We start from the raw sequence: 21,711 nt of genomic DNA, 5'->3' as shown, positions 1-21,711 counted from the left end.
CACATCCCTGGATCATAAAGCTACAGGAAAGGAGTGAGCAGAGCACTAACATGAGTGTGTATTTGACTTCTGATTTGTTATAAGAAAACTTGCTCCAAAAATTAAGAGATTTGCCAAATTTGTTTTAAACAAAGTTAACAGGCAATTCTATTAGAGTAAAATTTGAAGGAAATTTTTTAAAATAGATGTAAGGTTTGAAGATAATTCCAGTGAAGTTGTAATATCAACATTAGCTCAAATTTAGATTGAAAAACTATATCCCTATAATTAGTTTTAGCAGATGCCTGAGCCCTGGTAAAAATCACTAAACTGTGTTTGGAATATCTATAAAATATAGATCTACATCTACAAAATTCAATGCAGAAATAAACTGACAAGTCACTGAACTGTAAAGTAGGAGGACTAAAAGGTTCCAGGAACTTCAATAGAGTCACATATAGTAATCAAATCTGCATAAAGTTAGAAAACATAGCAATCCAGTTTTGAGTAGCCTGAGCTTACCAAAACTTTTACAACTAAATTGAGTTACTTAGGGTGAGAGAGAGATGCAAAAGAGGATGAGGAGCCTTTAAAAACCCCTATTTTGACTAAATATGTAGCTGTAATTACAGTTGTTCTGAAGTTTTTCTTGGAACTGCCCAAATATACTTTTTTTAAATCATAATAACCAACAGTTAATAAACTGAAGAACTTGATGGAATGACATCTTCACAGTTAAAAGCTATTTTTTACTATATAATTAATTATATTCCATTGTTTTTTGTTCTGCAACTAATAGATCAGAATTGTTATATAAATGCAAGAAGCATTCTCGGCTTTCTTAGGTTTTCCAGAAAGAAAAGAGAAAGAGAAAGAGGCAGAAAGATTCTTCAAACAAATAATAGCTGAAAACTCTTTTTAATGTTAACTTTTTTTAATGTTAAAAATGTACGTAAGAAACGACACTGCATTTCTTTATTTTGGTGTTTTTGCAGAAGCTCACATTTTAAATTTCTTCTCCCTAACCATGTCATCTATTTTATGTAACTATGAAACAAGTCTCTGACCCAAATTACATGTATGTATGATCCCAATAAACAACACATAAAATCCTTTGGATATTATTCCAAACATATTCCCTTATAGTATATTTAGTTTAAAAAATTACATCATGTATAATTATACAAGTGAAATTATACAAATTTTAAGACCCATCTTTGTGTGATACTTTAGATATAATCAGCATCTCAGTTAACTCCCTCGATAATTATTCATTAAAAGGGAAATTAGTTAAAAATCACAAACTGATTCTGGTCCAAGATGGTGACACAGGAGCTCCTGAACTCACTTCCTCCCACAACACACTGAACATACAACTAAACAGGAAACAAGTCCCTCTGATAGAAATCCAGAAACTGGCTGAGTGACTACTACATATGAGGAAAACAAGAAAAAACTGACATCAAACAGCAAGGAAAGGCTAAGACACGCTCTCATCATTACCCTACTCCCAACACAACAACATAGAATTAGGAGGGAATTCACAACTACTAGCTTTTCCCTGAAGAGTGAAGGGTTTGGACCCAACATCTAGCACCCCCACTTTTAGGACTTCCATCAGAGGAACGTGCCCCCAAAACACCTAGCTCTGAAAATTAATGAGGCAAGCATCCAGGAGACCCACAAGACTATATAGCAAACAAAGAAGAACTCACTATGACTAACCCCAAGCACTCAGCTCAGAGGCAAGAAACAGAAATGCCCATCTCCCAGTGTTTCCCTGAAAAAGGCTATCTGCATATCTTAAAAGCTGCAGCCTGAGGGTCAGGCTTCTTATTGAAAACTGTTTAGGGGTTGAGATCCTCTCTGAAGACCAGGGAAGCCAGAGGATGCCATCTTGAGTAACCCATCTGCCTAGCTTTTGCCTCGGCTCCAGGTACCCAGTATCTCCCTGAAGGAGTTCATGCACAAGCCTAGAACCTGGATTTCAAAGCTGCTGCATAGAGTACAAACACCTCCTGATAACCTGGCTTGCACTCAGGCTCAAAAGGAGTACAGCAAAGTAGTTCTTAGTTGGCTATCTCACCAGGGCTCAACAGAAAGCAAACAGAAATACCCATCTCCTACTCATTCCTTTACATACTTTAAAAGCAGCTGCCTGAGGATCAAGCTTCTAATTTAGTAAGCATCTAGGGACAGATGCTTCCTGGAGAACAGGAAGTCATCTCTGCATTCTCCCTGTAGACTACTCCAGTCACAAATATCTCCATGAAAAGAGCTCTACACACATCTGGCACCTACCCAGAGCATGCACCCCTTGATTGCCTTGTTCTGGTAGCAAGTAGGGCTTGCTTTCATAACTCTCATAAGACCATAGCAAAAAAAGCAGCAGTTCTTAAGTGGCTAACACCCAGGGCTCAGCACAGAGGGACCAGACAGAAATCCAGATCCGAGTCTTTCCCTCTACTTGCATAATTTAAAAGCTGATACCTGAGGGTCCAGCTTCTAATCACCCTGCATATAGATGCTAATGGGTCCTCCCCTTTTGGACACTGACAAGTCTTAGTATCCCCCTACTACTGAGAGTCACAAAGAAGACAACTTGGACAATCACAAATGTTTGAGAGACAACCAAGAGCTAGGATGAAGTTGAACGATTTCATTATCTACCCAAGACTACTGTGTCAACTGGGAGAGCTGGCTATTTTATCTAATGAAAATAAAACAAAACAGAGAGCTGAGAAAAGTGAGGAAACTCAGGACTACGTTCAACAAAACAAAACAGTAGAACTCTAGAAACAGACCTTAACGAAATAGAGATAAGACATTTAACTGATAAAGAGTTCAAAATAATTGTCATAAAAATGCTCACCTAGATCAGGAGAATAGTGCATAAACAAAATGAGATGTTCAAAAAAAAAAAAAAAGAAACCAAAAAAATAAGAAAGGACCATACAGAAACCACAGAGCTGAACAACACAATAAGAGAATTTTTTTTTAATCAAAAGAGGGGTTAAACCATAGACTACATCAAGCAGAAGAAAGGACCAGCAAACTTGAATACAAGGCAGAATTCATCTGATCAGAGAAGGAAAAAACAGTAAATATAGCATAAAGGAATTATGGGACACCATCAATATCACCAGTATACACACTGAGGTTCCAGAAAGAAAAGACAAAGAGAAAGGGGCAGAAAGATTCTTCAAAAAAATAATAGCTGAAAACTCCTCTAACTTGTGTAAGAAAAACAGATACGCAGAAATCCCATAGAGTTTCAAATAAAATGAATCTAAATCACGACATATTATAATTAAGTAGTCAAAAGTTACAGACAAGTAGAGAATCTTAAAAGCGGCAAGAAAAGACATGTTATTATAAAAAGGAAATAAGATTATCAACAGACTTTTCAGCAAAACCTGAAAAATCTTTGCAGGATAGAAGATGCTGGCATGGTATGTTCAAAGTGCTGAAAGAAGCAAAACAGACAACCAAGAATGTTCTCCCTGTCAACACTGTACTTCAAAATTCGAGGTAGCATTTTCCAAGCAAATAAAAACTGTAATAATTCACCAACACTAGGGTAACTTTAGAAGAAATGTTAAGACGACTTCTTCAAGCTTCGAGAAAAGAATGCTAATTAGTAACATTAAAGTATAAATCTCACTGGTAAAAATAAATACACAGTTAAATCAAGATTAATTTGTAATGGAGTAGGTAAATCACATAAATCTAATATGAAGGCTAAAAGACAAAACTAGTAAAAATAGATATAAATTATGACACCAAAATCATAAAACATACAGGGATAGACTAAAAATATAGAGCTGTAGTGTGTTTTGAGCATAACTTATTATTAACTTAAAACAGACTTATAGTGTGGCCCAGTGGACTGAGCACAGGCCTGTGAACCAAAGGGTTGCCGGTTTGATTCCCAGTTAGGGCACTTGCCTGGGTTGCGGGCCAGGTCCCCAGTAGGGGGTGCACAAGAGGCAACCACACATTGATGTTTCTCTCCCTCTCCTTCTCCCTCCCTTCCCCTCTATCTAAAAATAAAATAAATAAAATCTTTAAAAAAACCAGACTTACAAATATAAGATGTTTTATATATAACTCATGGTAACCACAAAGCAAAAACCCCTAGTAGATACACAAAATATTAACAGAAAGGAATCTAAACATACCACTACAGAAATTCATCAAACCACAAAGAGAGACACAAAGAAGAAAAAGAGAAATTAGAAAACAGACAACAAATAACAAAATGGCAAAAGTTCATAGCTACCTATCAATAATTACTTTAGATGTAGGTAGACTAAGTTCTCCAATCAAAAGACAAAGACTGGCTGAATAGATTTAAAAAAATAATAATGAAGCAATGGTCAACTATATGCTGCCTATAAGAGACACATTTTAGCTTTAAGGACACATACGACTGAAAATAAAAGAATATAAGAAGACATTCAATGCAAATTAAAATCAAAAGAAAGCAGGGATATCTACATTTATCATCAAAGTAGATTAAAGCCAAAAACTAATAAAAGAAAAAGAAAGTTATTTTATAATGATAAAGGGATCAATACAAGTTATATTTTGTAAATTTGTATTCAGCCAACATAGAATCACCTAAATATATAAAGCAAATAATAACAGACCTAAAGAGGTGAAGAGACAGCATAACAATAATTGCACAGGACTTCAATACCCTACTTTTAACGAAGAATAGATCATCTACAAAGAATATCAAGCCCTGGCCAAGTGGCTCAGATGGTTGAATCACTGTCCCATTCACCAAAAGGTTGCAGGTTTGATTCCCAGTCAGGACACATACATAGGCTGTGGGTTCAAACCCCAGTTATGGTGCATACAGGAGGCAACTGATCCATGTTTCTCTCTCACATCAATGCTTCTCTCTCTCTCTTTCCCCCCCTTCCTCTCTCTGGTAAGGATTCTAAAAAAAAAAAGAATATCACTTAAATTATACATTTAGACTGAATAGACGTAACATTTACAAAATATTCCATTCAATAGTAGAATTCACATTCTTCTCAAGCACACATGTGGAACATTTTTCTGAATAGATCTTGCATTAGACCACAAAATAATTCTTAATAAATTTAAGAAAGTTGAAATCATATCAAGTATTTTTACCACAATAATATGAAACTAAAAATTAATTATAAGAAGAAAATTGGAAAATTCACAAACGTATGAATTTAAGAACATGTTTCTGAACAACCAAGGATCAAAGAAAAAATTAGAAGAAAAATAAAAAAAATATTTAGACAAATGAAAATGGAAATAAAACATACCAAAACTTAAGATATGCAGCAAAAGCAGTTCTAAAGGGAAATTCATAGCAATAACCACCCACATTAAGAAAAAAGATCTCATATAAACAACCTAGCTTTATACCTCAATTAAACTTATAACAGAACAAAAGAAGCAGAACAAAACAACAACAAAAATCCCAAACATCAGAGTGGAAATAAATGCAACAGAAACTAAAAAGACAATAGAAAAACTAAGTGAAACTAAAAGCTGGTTATTGAAAAGATAAACAAAATAGGCAAACCTTTAGCTAGACTTACCAAGAAAAAGAGATGAATCAAACAAACTTATAAAAGAGACACTACAACTGATACCACACAAACACAAAGGATCCTGAGAGACTGCGATGAACAATTATAAAACAAAAAAATAACCTAGAAGAAATGAACGAATTCCTAAAAACACACAATCTACCAAGACTAGATAATGAAAAACAGAAAATCTGAACAAATTGATTATTAAGGAGATTAAATCAGCAACCAAGAACCTCCTAACAAAGAAAAGTCAAGGACCAGATGGCTTCACTGGTGAATTCTACCAAACATATATAGAAGAACTGACACCAGTCCTTCTCAAACTCTTCTAAAGAAGAGACTGGACCCCTTCCAAATTCATTTTATGAGGCCAGCATACTCTGATATCAAAACCAGACAAGTCTCTGGCCAGTGTGGCTCAGTTGGTTGGAGTGTCATCCCATAACCAAAAGACTGCAAGTTCAATTCCCAGTCAGGGCACATACCCAGGTTGAGAGACTGATCCCTGGTCCTGGTGCAAACAATCCCTGGTCTGGGTGCATACAGGAGGCAACCAATCGATGCTTCTGTCACATCAATGTTTCTTTCTCTCCCTTCTTTTCTCTCTTCCTCTCTCTCTAAAAGCAATTTTTAAAAAAATGTCTTCAGATGAGGATTAAAAACACACACACACACAAAGACACTACGAGAAAAGAAAACTACAGGCCAATATCCTTGATGAATGCAGATTCAAAAATTCTCAACAAAACAGTAGCGAACTAAATTCAACATACACTAAAAGAATCACACACCATGATCACATGGAATTTACTCAAGGGATGCAAAGTTGGTTCAATATATGTAAATCAATGTGATACACCACACACAAATGAAAGATAAAAATCATATATAATCCCAACAGATGCAGAAACCATTTGACAAAATTCAACATACATTCATGATAACAAAAAATCCCCTCAACGAAGTGGGTATAAAAAGAATGTACCTCAAAAAAAAAAAAAAAAAAAGAATGTACCTCAGCATAAGAAAGGCCACATATGACAAGCCCACAGTTAATATCATAATCAACAGGTCCAAGATCAAGAACAACCAAGACAAGGTTGTTCTTGAACCCCAGTCATGGCACATGAGGAGGCAACTGATCCATGTTTCTTTCTCACATCAATGTTTCTCTTTCCCTTTCTCTTTCTCTATCTCTATCTCTCTCTCTCCCCTCCTTCCTCTCTCTGGCACCATACATAGTTATTACAATATTATTGACTATACTCCTTATGCTCCCTAAAGATTTTAACATAAGACAAGAAATCATAAAACTCCACTCTCACCACTTTTATTCAACACAGCACTAGAAGTCCTAGCCAGAGCAATTAGACAAGAAAAAGAAACAAAAGGTATCCAAATTTAAAAAAAAATAAAATTGTCCCTATTGCAGATGGCGTATTATATACAGAAAATCCTAAAGACTCCATCAAAAATCTTAGAACTAATCAACAAATTCACTAAAGTAACATGATACAAAAATCAGTTGTGTTTATGTACACTAAAAACAAAATATAACAGAAATTAAGAAAACAATCCCATTTAACAATTAAATCAAAAGGATTAAAATACCTATGAATAAATTTAACAATGGAGGTAAAAGATCTGTACACTATAAGACAGTGATGAAAGAAAATGAAGACAGAAATAAATGGAAAGCACACTGGAAGAATATTGATTAAATGTGCATACTACCCAAAGCAATCTACAAATTCAACAGAATCTCTATCAAAATTCCGCTGGCATATTTCAAAGAACTAGAACAAACAATCTTAAAAGTTGTATGGAGCCACAGAAGACCCTAAATAGCCAAAGCACTCTAGATAGGGAAGAACAAAACTAAAGACATCTCACTTCCTGATTTCAAACTGTGGTTGAGGCAGAAAAACACACATACAGATCAATGGAACAGAATGAAGAGCTCAGAAATAAACACATGCATATATGGTCAATTAATTTGTGACAAAGGAGCCAAGAATATACAAAGAGGAAAAGATAGTCTCTTTAATGAATGGTGCTGAAGAAAGTGGACAGCCACAGGCATTAGAATGAAACTGGACCCCATCTTATGACACAGACAGAAATCAACTCAAAATGAATTAAAGATCTGAACATAAGACAAGAAACCATGAAACTCCCAGAAAAAAACAAAGGAGGTAAGCTCCTTGTCTTGAGAGTAGTTTTTTTCGATTTAGGTATAACAAAAGTAAAATCTACAGAATGGGAGAAAATATTTTTACTTTATATTATTTTTCAATTACTGTTTACATTCAGTAGTATTTTGTTTTAGTTTCCAGTGGACAACATAGTGGTTAGACAACCATATAGTTTATCAAGTCCTAATACTTCAGGTACCCATCTGGCACCATGCATAGTTATTACAATATTATTGACTATACTCCCCATGCTATTATATACCTGTGACTATTTTGTAACTACCAATTTGTCCTTCTTAATCCCTTCACCCTTTTTGCCCAGCCTCCCAACCTCCCTCCCATTTGACAACCATCAGTCCTTTCTCTGTATCTTTGAGTATGTTTCTGTTTTGTTTATTTTATTCTTTAAATTCCACTTGTAGGTGAAATGATATAATATTTGTTGTTCTCTGTGTGACTTATTTCAACTAGCATAAGACCCTCTAGGTCCAGATGGTGTGATTTTATCCTTTTTTATGTCTGGGTTATAGTCCCTTGATGTACCACAGCATTTTTAGCCACCTGTCTATTGATGGGCACTTGGGTTGCTCCCAGAACTTAGCTACTGTAAATAATGCTGCAGTGCACATAGGGGTGCATATATTCTTTAGAATTAGTGTTTTGGGGATCTTCAAATATATATCCAGAGGTGGAATCACTGTGTCACAAGGCAGTTCCAGTTTTAATTTTTTGAGAAAGCCACCATACTGTTTTCAACAGTGGCTGCCCTAATCTTCACTCCCACCAACAGTGCACCAGGTTCCCTTTTCTCCACATACTTGACCAATACTTGTTGTTTGCTGATTTATTGATGATAGCCATTCTGACAGGTGTGAAGTGACATCTCATTGTTGTTTTAACTTGCATTTCTCTGATGAGTAGTAATGTTGAGAATCTTTTCATACGTTACCTGGCCATATATGTGTCCTTTTCTTCTTTTAGTAAGAACCATTTCTTTTAAAGAATTTTTTTTTTTAGAGAGAAGGGAAGGGAGTGAGAAATAGAGGGAAAGAAACATCAATGGATGGTTGCCTCTCATGCACACCCTTTCAGGGGTCCTGGCCCACAACCCAGGCATGTGCCCTAGACTGGGAATCGAACCTGTGACTCCTTGGTTTGCAGACTGGCAGCTCAATCCACTGAGCCACACTAGCCAGGGGTCCACTTTTTAATTAGATTGCTTGTTTTTGGGGTGTTGAGTTGGAAGAAAATATTTTTAAATCATGCATTTGATAAGGGGTTAATATCCAAAATATATAAAGAACTCATACAACTCAACAGAAAAAAATTCTGATTTAAAGTGGACATTTTTCCACAGAATACATACAATAGCTAACAGGTACATAAAAGGTGCTCAACATCAGTGGTCATGAGGGAAAAATAAATCAAAACTACAATGAGATATCACCTCACACCTGTCATCAAAAAAACAAGTGATAAATGTTGGTCAGGATATGGTAAAAAGGGAACCCTTGTGTGCTATTGGCGGCATCATAAATTGATGCAACCACAATGGAAAATAGTATGGAGATGACTCAAAAAATTTAAAACAGAAGTACCATATGATCTAGCAATCCTACTTCTGGGTTGATATACAAAGAAATGAGAACAGGATCTCAAAGAGATATCTACACTTCCATTGCCATTGCAGGATTATTCACAATAGCCAACATATGGAAAGAATTTGTATCCAACAGATGAATGGATAGAGATGTGATCAGGAGAGAGAATGGCATATTATTCAGCCACAAGAAAGATAAAAATTCTGCCATTTGCAACAGCATGGATGGACCTTGAGGGCATTATACTAAGAGAAACAAGTCAGAGAGAAAAAGACAAATACTACATGGTATCACACATGTGGAATCTAAAAAAAAAAGTTAAAAAGTCAAACTTACAGAAAAAAAGAAAGTAGAGAAGTGGTGGAGGAAATTTTAAAAAGGCACAAACTTTCTCAGCCTAAGAATAAAACTTCAGGCTCTAATGTAAAACATGGTCCTATAGTTGATAGCACTATGTTACATATTTAACATTTGCTAACAGAGAAAGACCTTAAATGTTCTCATAAAAGAAAAGATAAATAGGTGAGGTGATGTCAATTAACTACATGGTAAGAATTCTTTCACAATGCATTCGTATATGAAGTCACTATGGTGTACATATACTTTAAATATCTTACAATATTGCGTTGGCCAGGTGGCTCAGTTGGCTGGAGTGTCATCTCATGCACCAAAAGGTTGTGGGTTCAATCCTGGGTCAGGGCACATACCTGAGTTGCAGTTCGAACCCTGGTCAGGTCGCATATGGGGGGCAACTGATTGATGTTTTTCTCACACTGATGTCTCTCTGCTTCTGTTTCTATCTGTCTCTGTCTCTCCCCCTTCCTCTCTTGGGGCGGGGTTTAAAATGTGTGTGTATGTGTATGTATATGGTCAGTCCAGAAAGTACCCTGCCACGTAATATGAAAAATAAAGACATTTATTGAAGAAAATACAAGAAACACTGTACATAGGACAATGATGCCTCAGTCCCATTCGAAGTAAGCACCTTGGGGCTTCACACAGTTCTCCCAATTGCCATCAGCTCCCCTGTCATAGTTTCCTGAATCTCATGACAGTCTGAAACCTCTTCCCTTTCAAAGGTGATTTCAGTTTTGGGAAAAGCCAGAAGTTGCAGGGTTCCAAATCTGGGCTGTAGGGAGACTAAGTCACCTGAGTGATTTAATGTTTCGCCAAAAAACTCTGCGTGAGATGTGATGTATGAGCAGGTACACTGTCGTGATGAAGCTGCCAATCACCAGTTGCCCATTGCTGCAGCCTTTTGAATCATCTGAACTCCCACGGAAGAATGTTCAAAATTTGATGCAGATTTTATTGCTCTACTCACTTAGCCATTTTGAATGCGATGGCCACATAGTATACATGCTCACTCAACAGCATCTACAGCCCCTACTAATTAGTACAGTGAAGTCGTCCCTGTTCACACATGTGCATTCCAGTCCACCCACTTTGGCTGCAGGTTACTTTGATGTCACACAAACCATTCTCATTATATTAACAATGATTGGACTTTTTCCAGACAGACCCTGTGTGTATATGTATATATACAGGGTCTGGCACAAATAATGACCTTTTTCATTACAAAATTATAAGCATGTAATTCTGTAGCATAACAATATCACACTCAAGTACATCATATGACATTTTAGGTGAAATATTCAAATTAAAACTATTAATTATTACACCCATATTATTACCCTACCAATCATAATCAAGCAGGAGTTACTTCTGCCAGATTATATATATATATATATATATATATATATATATATATGTATATACATATACACACACATATTATATACATGTATGTATCTATATACATACACACCCAAATATATCTATCTAACAATTTTGTGAATTATACCTCAATAAGGCTGAAAGAGTGAAAAAAAATCACTTATCTATGGAAATTTTTAAATAAATGATTTGTTAATTTAAAAAATGTCCTCAATAGCTATTTAGCATTGCATGTTTTTATTTCTATCTGTGGGTACCAGAATTTCTACAAAAACCTCAAGAGTACATGAAGATACTATTTTCTTGAGAATAGAAAGGATAAAGAAGTCTTAGGTTCCCAAGATTTAAAGATATCAAGACTAAAAAATATATTTCTCAAAATTAAAGAAAGTTAGGATAGTAGCATTTGCTTTATATTGCAAAATGTTACAAGTGGTGGTAAATGAGGTTTAAGGAGCGAAGTAATATATTACAAAGAATAGATTCTTTCTAGTATTTACTATTTAGTCATAGATAAATCTATACTCTAACCTCCTCTAAATATCAAAACTAGAAAGCCATATTATTGAAATTTTCTGATGTTTTGTAAAACAAAAAAATAAATACCTTTCTCATAATTTATAGAAAAGTATTTAATTATGCATGACAATACTAAAGTATTGATTACATATGTCCCATTTAACCTATAGCCTCAGTAAATCAAATACATTTTACATAGCTATGATAAGTATATACATGTAGAAGTAAAAAATATACTACTCTTCATTTATCTTTTTTCCATTAAAACTGGTTTTAACAATATGGTGAGCTTGATTAAAAAACGAATAAGAAACTCCCTTCTTTTTGTACTCTGAAAAGTTGAGAAGAAATGCCCCTAAATATGGTGGCCAAATATTCATACTTTCCTAATATCTGCATAGGCCAATGTTTTCAATGGATGCTTATTGTATTCAATTTAAAAACTAAGCAAGCATTACAAGAGGAATAGAGGGAGCCACAAAGCAGGAGGTAAACTAGCAAATAATAAGATTTATGTATTAAAAGAGGACAAGGAACATTTAATTTCAAAGCATAAATTATATTTGCAAGAGATTAGATCCACCTGCAGTCAAAAAGTGCCTCATAAAGGCAAAGAAATCATATGAAGCTCAGACACAATTCACAAAATTCAAGAATCAACAGTGTTAAGCACCAGCTACTCAAAACCATTAAAACATTTAAAAAGGCACAAGAGAATAGCCAATCCATTCAGTCATAAGCTGAGCTGCCTGAAAAGCACAAGGTAGGCTTTGGAAGGTTGGCTGCACATACCAAAGTTCGCAAACCATCTATCAAAAATTATCTCGTTTGACTTCTACTAGAATCATCACAGAAGGATAAGGCAGAATTTAAAAAGTCAATTACAATTTAAGTTGAAGATATATCATCAACTAAAAAAGCTGCTGCAAAATCCTATTCAAATCTCCCTTCCAGCCATATGTATACTTTGAAGCTTTTCATTATCATACAATATTACTGTTTCTTCTACTGCAGAACACCTACATAACAGGATCCAAAACACAGTGCAAAGAAGGCAGGGAGTAAAAACTGAGAGAACTTACCAGCACTACAAAATACTCAATTCCTTGTTCTTTGAAGTTTCATAAAGATATTGCCTTCTGAAATTAAGAGCTAGAAACAGTCTAAAATCATGATCAGGGTAAGGGGACTATTTGGGGGGCGAGGGGAAAGTTGGTGAGGTAGTTAAAAGAGAAGACTGCAAGATCTAATGATAGGCCCTGGGTGCTGTGGCTCACTGGATTGAGTGCCAGCCTGCAAACCAAAGGGTCACTGGTTTGATTCTAGTCTAGGACACATGCCTGAGTTGTGGGCCAAGGTCCCCCAGTAGGGGGCACAAAAGAGGCAATCACACATTGATGTTTCTCTCCCTCTCTTTCTTCCTCCCGTCCCTCTCTAAAAATAAATAAAATCATTAAAAAAAAATCCAACGATAGAAAAATCTACTGTGAAAACACTAAAAACATGAGAATTTTTACACTGGCCTTCTCCTGTCCTTGTTCCCTACAACTGCTTCTCCCCAACCCTCTTGATAAATCCAAATTGTGCAATGGCCGCTAATCAATAAGATCAATTATTTGACAGTCTTCATTGACCAACTATTCTCCAAACTAGTTGAACTATGCTTGACCCCTCCTGCTAAATCCCTATAAAAAAATTCTACCATCCTTCCTCAAGTTACAATTCTCTTCCAGAGCCTTTTCATGGCCAGCATTATCTTAATGCTGACAGTGGCCTGGTTAAATTTCTTTCAAACTGGGAAAAGTTCCAGGAGGTCAACACAGTGGGAATTTCCCTCATTTTTATTTTCTTGCTGGGCTCCAAGGTAATAGTGGGCACTATTTCTGTGTCCATATAGACTCACTAGAAAAATAGACAATAGAAAAGTAAAGTCTACAGGAGCTACTATAAAGGACACAAAGACAATATCAAGGGGGAAGGTAGAGGTGTGTGAGGGAGGTGGAATTGGCTGGGGTGGGGTGGAGGGATGGGGAGAAAATGCAGACAATTGTAACTGAATAAAAATTTTTTTTAATTAAAAAAAAATAAAAAATAAATAAGATCTTTAAAAATTAAAAAGTATCTCTATATTGTAAAAAAAAATTCCACTGATCATTTAAAAAAATAATAAAGACAAACATTTATTAAAAGCCTACCTCTACTGCTATGTACTTTTATCTAATTAATTCTATTTAATCCTCATTACAACCCCTGGGATAAATATTCTTATGTTCATTCTACAGATGAGACATCAGAAACTTAGATGGTAAATTTTTTATTATGAATATTTTATTACACACAAAAAAAGTATGATTGCAATAATCACCAAAAACTCCCCAAATGTGGATCAGCTGGTGAGTGCATAAGCTCACTGTAGTATTTAATAATAAAAATAACATTTTTAAAAAAAAACCCTGCTAGTATGCACAACATGGATAAATCCAAATCCATTATGCAAAGTAAAAGAAGCCAGATTTTAAAAGGTACATGCTGCTTCTGGTCAAGATGGCGGCACAGGATAACACGGCTCGCCTACTCACACAACCACATCAAAATTACACCTAAAACATAGAATCACCATCATCAAAACTTTCAGAAACTGAATTGAATGGAAGTCTGACAACTATGGAATAAAAGGAATCACATCCATCCAGACTGGTAGGAGAGGTGGAGACACAGAACAGGCTGGTCGACATCCATGCGTGGTGGGTAAAAACTCAGAATGGATATCTTGGAAGCAGGAGTCCCAGCCCCACACCAGGCCCCAGCCCAGGGTTCCAGTGCCAGAAAAATAACTCCCCATAACTTCTGGCTGTAAAAGTGGTGGGGACTGAGCCAATGGAAGAAACTTTTGGAGTCCCAAGCAGCTCCCCTTAAAGAATCCACACATGAACTTAATCAGACTTACTCCCTCTGAGCTCCAGCAACTGGGTAGCAGCTTGAAAGGCACCAGTGGCATAAAGGGAGTACCTGAAGTCTCTGGCATCAAGGCAACAGCTGGGGGACAGCTTTCTCACTGACAGGAAGGGGACAGAGACCAATATTCCTCTTCTGAATCATTCCCCCATAAAGCCACAGAGCCAGCACAGGCCCACCCAAGATATGAATGTCTGGTCTTGGCTCATATCACAACCTCCTACGTCCTATCAAACAAAATAACTGCCAGCCTGAGTAAGACCCTAGCTCCCATACCTCTCGCAAAGTGGCCCCAGGCCTGGCACTAGCAGCAGCCAGTCTAGATTCACAACTTGACTTCACCTGGGAATCTCCCAGCTCAACCCAAGTAGCATCCACCTCAGATGGCTTTATAGCTCAGGTACGGTGGCCTCAGGCAGAACACAAGTGGAAGCTGACCTTGGCCTGCACCACCCTGGGAATCCCAGGGCTTGCACACCCAGTGGACAGCTATAACCATGTCAGAGCACCACTACCCAGCCCTGCAAAGCTGATCCTCCATGGAGGGCAGAGGTTGGTAGTCAGTGGTCACAGCCAGTCTTTGCAGCTGACTGGCCTGGGTAAATCCCTCCCATTGACCTGCCAACAGCAACCAAGGCTCAACTGTAAGAGGAGAGTGTACTCAGCCTACACAGAGGATGCACCTCGAGCACCTATCTTGGGTGATAGGGGAGGCTGTACCACTGCACCATATAGCACACCTACTACATACGGCCATGCTGCCAAGACAGTGAGTCATACCAGCTCTACCTAATACATAGAAACAAACCCAGGGAAGCTGCCAAAATGAGGAGACAAGGAAACGGAAACATGGCCCAGATGAAAGAACAGATCAACACTCCAGAAAAAGAACTAAACAAAAGGGAGATAAGCAATCTATCAGATGCAGAGTTCAAAACACTGGTTATAATGATGCTCAAGGAACTTAGTGAGGACCTCGACAGCATAAAAAAGATCCAGTCAGATACAAAGGATACACTAATTGAAATAAAGAACAATTTACAGGGAAACAACTGTAGAGTGGATGACACTGAGAATCAAATCAATTAATTGGTACATAAGGAAGCAAAAAACAACCAATCAGAACAAGAAAAAAAAGAATCCACAACAAACAAGGATAGGGTAAGCGGCCTCTGGGAGAACTTCAGTGTTCCAACATTCGCATCATAGGGGTGCCAGAAGGGGAAGAGAAAGAGCAAGAGATTGGAAATCTATCTGAAAAAAATTATGAAAGGAAACTTCCCTGATTTGGTGAAGGAAACAGACATGCAAGTCCAGGAAGCACAGAAAGTCCCAAACATGATGGATGCAAGGAGGCCCACTCCATGACACATCATAATTAAAAAGCCAAAGCTTAAAGATAAAGAGAGAATCTTAAAAGTAGCAAGAGAAAAACAGTTAGTTCCCGATAGGGAGTTCCCATGAGATTGTCAGGTGATTTCTGAAAAGAAACTTTGCAGGCTAGAAGAGACTGGCAAGAAATATTCAAAATCATGAAAACCAGGGACCTACAGCCAACATTGCTCCACCCAGCAAATCTATCATTCAGAATTGAAGGGCAGATAAAGAGCTTCCCAGGTAAGAAAAAACTAAAGGAGTTCATCATCACCAAACTATTAATCTATGAAATGTTAAAGGGACTTATTTAAGAAAATCAAAACTATGAACAATAAAATGGCAATAAATACATATCTATCAACAATTGAATCTTAAAAAAAAAAACTAAGAAAACAATAACAGAGACAGAATCATAGATAGGGAGAGAATTTTGGTGGTTGCCAGATGGGAGGGGGCAGGTGGAGAATGGGTGAAATGGTGAGGGGATTAAGAAGTACAAATAAGTAGTTACAGAATAGCCATGGGGATATAAAGTACAGTACAGGAAATGGAGCAGCCAAAGAACTTATACACATGACCTCATTTTATACATTTCATATTATACATAGTAGGTAATCTGAAAATATTTGCTAAATAGCACAGAATTCAATAGGGTTTAGATTGGCCTTTCTAAAGGCCATACATATGTATGATACATATGTAGCTTCAAACACAAAATCATTCATTTCTCGCCCTGACTGGCATGGCTCAGTTGGTTCGGCACCATCCCACAAAGTACAAGGTTGCCAGTTCGATTCCCAGTCAGGGAACATCCTGGTTTGCCAGTTCAATCCCTGGTTGGGGTCCATACAAGAGGCAATCAATTGATGTTTCTCTCCCTCTCTTTCTTCTTCCCTTCTTCTTTAAAAATAAAATAAAATCTTTTGTAAAATATTCATTTCTCAAAATATTAATATATAATTGGAACAGGTAATTATTGTGCACAAGATGTACTAACCTGAATTTGTTCAGTTAATCAGTAAGGGCAATAGAGCACTTTATTGTGAATGAAAACACCATCAGGGTCATGGGTATTCCCTTAGCAAAAGTAGCAACCTAGAATAAAAGAAGAAAATATGAAATTCAGCCCTACTCAAATTTCAATTAGTCTTATTACAGTTTCTTTTTAATCCCTTTTGTCTTTCCTTATCTAGTCAATCGTGCTATATAAAATGTTTATAAGTGAATGTATATTCACTTATTCTGCAAGCAGTGCTTTTCAAATCCAAATAAGGAATGGGTTTTCATTTTGCAAATCACACTCAAATGTAGTAACATTCAGTGCTTTAATCTCTTTCATAGTTCATCTTAAAATAAGTCAACACCTATAAAACTTCCTCTGTGAGCACAAAATTCTTTAATTTTGTCTATTTTTTAAACATAGAGCAATTGAAATGTCTCTATTTTCACATTAATGCTTAAAATCTTCTATATCCCCACACTCCAATTAGCTGTGCAACCTAATTTCTGACTATCTTCTACACAAATTTCTACTCGAGTCAATTTAATTTGCTCACTTTCCACAGAACAACTTTGGTATTCTCAGCTGTCACTGGGCAACACACCATTCCTTCTTTTTAGATCAGGGACTTTTTCTCCCTTATCCTCTTTATCAATCAATGCACATCAGTCAACTTTCTCAAAATCCTGCCCCTCTCTTCCTCCATGAGAGCTGATATAGTCATTCTGTACTCCATTAAACCTTGCTAGAATATTTTGCTGCCTTATATAAGTGCTATCTCGTTTTGTCTTCTGATTAGAGACCCTATCTCCTATTTTTCTTGCTTCCTCTTCATTGTCTTGGACCATGTTTGACACATAGAAGTACTCATTATGATTGACTGACAAGTGAAATGGTCTTAACTTCCTAACTCTGTCTTCTACAAAGCTGGCTAGATATTTTAAGTAAGTAATACCGTACAACAAATGTTCTCTAGGCATCTCATATTTACTATGGCCTAGCCAAATATTATTAAAGTGAAGCATTTGTAATGAAAATGAACGTCTCACAAACAGTTTTCAGTGTTGAAGGCCAGGAGCATTATTCTTTTCATTTAATAGTGCTTAGTTTATCAAGCTGAAAATGGACTATAAACATATTACACCAGGTAAGCTTTTATATTTATATCATCAACTTCATAAAAGAATAATTATCAAATTCATTTACATTCGAAGGTTTCTACTTCACTTTCAGTGAAATAACTTTGTAGGTCACTATTGGCATTGATAAAATACATTTGAATTTCAGAAGTATATATGCATTTCAAAAGTTTACTATTTCATAACAGGAAATAAAAATTTAGCCAATAAGCCCATAAAATAAGACTTCCTGCCAAAGCAAACACTGGTATATAAAATAACTTGGAAAATAAACAGCACAGTATTTTATTCATTGGTTTTTTCCTACTCAAGCTTTCATTAATATATAAGATTTAATAAATGCTTTTATGGGTATTATAAAAATGAGAAAATTAAAATAAGCCGTCCTTAATTAACACAGCCAAAGAGATATAAAAATATATTATCAAACCTATTTACTATTAGCCTTTCAAAACATAATCCTATGCTGCAACTCAGTAAAATGATCACTTTTATGCATGTCAAGTTAAAGAACTAACTGCAAGGAATTAAGAATCTAATGATATGTTACTGAGTCTTTAACATCCACCAAATGCCTTGACTAAGCACTGTACATGAGCTAATGTTAAATCATTTAAAATCTCATAACTACCCTGTAATTATCATCTCCATTTTACAGTTGAGGTAAGAAATTCAGTTAATAAATGGTGGGGTTAGAATCTGAACCCAGATCTGACTCCAAAACCATAGTTTTTTCCACTATACCAAGTTACAATCTACATTAAAAGTTGTTTTTCAATCATTCATTAATAAAATATCAGTAATATTATCATTCAGCCTCAATTACACCAAAATGTAAATTATCTGTAGTACATGGTTTAACCTGAAACTCAGATATACTTATAATCCCTGATGGTTACAAGCTAGTAAATGCTTGTCATCTGACAAGCAATGAGGACCACATATATAAAAATGGGCAGGCCACCATGAATGAACAGGCTATCCCGAAACCTGTTCATAATTCACAATGCACTTCCCTTTTATATAAAAACAATGCAAAAAATAGTAATTCTATTCCCAGGCTAGCCCACACTGAAAAAGTAATTAATCAACTATTATCTAACTACCATTTATAAATATTGAGAAATGTGTGTGTGTGTGTGTGTGTGTGTGTCCCCGTCCATGAGGGGGAGTGGTATTAATATTCTAAGTTCCAAATTGTGAACTCAGGAATTCATCTGCTTCCCTGTTTGTCTGTGAAAGCAGAAATGTTCCTGACATCCATAGCAGCATGGCAGCCTTGCAAAGAGGCAGGTACTCAGCAGCAGAATCTAGGATCAACAATAAGGTTAATTAACAGTATCTGCTGGAAAATCTGATCACATAAGAGAAAGCATTCCTCCACATAGGAATCACTTCCTGGGAAATTTCTGAATTTCTACACTTTAGAGCACTTAAAACAAAAAATAACTATTTTACAAGTTAATTTGGTGTACTGTAGAAAACACACCTTTACATTCCTTTTTGTCTTTTTCTACTTGAGCATAAAACTACCAATTTGGCAAACATTAAGGTTTAAAATATTAATATAGCAACTACATATTATCTCTACATTCATTTGTAAAAAAATCTATAATTATTAAATTATTGATGTTAAATTATTTCACTTAAACCTCACAACAGTCCCCTGACCTTGTTGTTAACCCATTTTACAGATAGAAAAATAGAAGTTTAGTAGAGTAACTTCTCTCTTCAAGGTCACACAACTAATATATGGTAGAATAACGTCTGCTAGCAAAGATCATGATCTTACTCACTTTACTACATTTACTGAGCACCTGTCAGCCAGACACTGTGAGGGAAAAAAAGAGGTACAAAATCATAGACCTTAACCAAAGATATTCACATTCTGACATCCATTCAACAAATACTTCTTGAGTCCCTATTACATTCCAGATACGGTTTGAAGCTAAATCCAAAATATTTTGTACTGATGGCTCTTCATGAGGTTCTCCTTAAATAATATTAACTCTACTATATATTAATCTCCATTGCCAGGGATTTTTGGAGAAATGGCTGATTCCACAGAATCATCAGAAACTTACAAAGTAAGCATGGAACAACTTTATCATACCAGGAGCAAGAAAGCTATCAAACACTAGTAGGATCACATAAATGGATTCAGAAATCTCTTAAAGCGGCTCCCACTGGTCAAAGATAGGACTATTTGAGTTTCATTAACCATATTAATTGTAATGGATTAAAATCTAAATATGTCTAAATTTATGAGTGCATAACAATCCTTTAAAAAATAAACAAAAACACCTTCATTTTTTAAGGAATAAATTTACTATCTTAAAAACTGGTAAATAAAGAATTAATCATTTATCCTGTCTTTCCTTATAAATTGGGCTATTTGATAACAAAATAGCAGGTGAGGAGAGTATTCTATGGAAGTATCCTAAGTCATAGCAGAAGAGAAATTATTTAGAATATCACCACTTTGCAACCCCCAATGAATTATTGGATGTAGGCATTAATTATCAATGGCTTATAACATCACAAAAAAAAAAAAGACTCATGCAGATATCAAGTACCTCCTGATGAACACAACACCAACTACATAGTCTCGCCAAAGAAATCACACCAGATTCTGATCAAGCCTCTGGATACTTAGCAAAACCTGCAGGACATACAGAGAACAGACTAGCATGCTGAATTACACCATTGGTATGCAATTAGTGGAATCCAAAGAGTGGGAAACTACAAGTCAAAATGTCTAGAGTTTAAATGCTGAACTGTAGAGAAATGAAAAGGGGGACTTAAAGATTAAAAGACTCAAAAAACATTTCAAATTCAAAAAGAAAACAGATAAGATTAAATTACAGTGTCCAGAAATACATATTTGGGGGATGAAACTGGATTACTGTAAAAATAAAATAATGGTTAGTACTGGGGAGGAAGGCAGTTATGAGTGGGATAGAGTATATGCAGAGCAGCTGGAGTAGCTGGCCAAGTTCTCCTTCTTGATCCAGATGGTAGTTATAGTTGTGTTTACATTATAATACATTAAGTACATTTGTTTTTTGTGGTTTTCTGAATCTGTGCTTTTTTTACAACAAAATGTTTTTTTTTTAAAGAATTCTGAATCTAACAGACAAAGTTAAAATTCTAACTCTATCACATTCCTGTTGTATGACCCTAAGCAAGGCATTTAATAACTCCATGCTTCGGTTTCCTCATGTGTAAAATAGGGAAAATAATACTTAACCATAATCATGAGCAAAGTATAGTTAAAATGTTCAGCAAAGTGCCCACTGGATAATATTGTTTCAATAAATGACAGTTATAACCTATTCAAAAATGTGAAGTTGTATAGGGTAACCACCCAAATTCTTTGTACAGAAGAATTTGATTACAGTACTATTTCCTTTAATATTAAAGATTTCTGCATTATCAGTCACTCTACATGTAAATTCTTGAAAGTTAAAAAAATCTAATAGAGATATCAGAAAGCACTTACATAAGATTATTTAGTCTGTAGTTAGACCAAATATCTTAAAAAGCAGACACATGTGGTTTTGGGTTTTACTTTTTAAATTAACATACAGTAAAACTGACTTTTGGGGGCAGGAGTGGGAGTATACA

The 21,711-nt window shown here is 35.7% G+C and overlaps 1 protein-coding gene across 21 annotated transcripts in view; it reads right to left on the bottom strand.

The window, feature by feature from the left end:
* FUT8 (fucosyltransferase 8) overlaps positions 1-21,711 on the bottom strand; it is a 187,087-nt gene that overhangs the window by 130,988 nt on the left and 34,388 nt on the right. For 11 of the 21 annotated variants that reach the window (XM_053927879.1, XM_053927880.1, XM_024567237.3 and 8 more), the window contains 2 exons: positions 16,943-17,040; positions 6,047-6,178 (listed from right to left, as the gene is read on the bottom strand). The exons of 2 other annotated variants lie outside the window; for them this stretch is intronic. The gene's annotated coding sequence lies outside the window, so the exon portion shown is untranslated. Of the gene's footprint in view, positions 1-4,807; positions 5,205-6,046; positions 6,179-16,942; positions 17,041-21,711 lie in introns of those variants that run through there. 8 more of the 21 variants (XM_053927884.1, XM_053927885.1, XM_045201380.2 and 5 more) reach the window with 4 other exon arrangements.

This window comes from Desmodus rotundus, chromosome 7 (assembly GCF_022682495.2).
Source record: "Desmodus rotundus isolate HL8 chromosome 7, HLdesRot8A.1, whole genome shotgun sequence".
Classification (NCBI taxonomy): domain Eukaryota; kingdom Metazoa; phylum Chordata; class Mammalia; order Chiroptera; family Phyllostomidae; genus Desmodus; species Desmodus rotundus.
The sequence above is the reverse complement of the archived record's forward strand: the minus strand, read 5'-3'. Positions and strand labels throughout refer to the sequence as shown.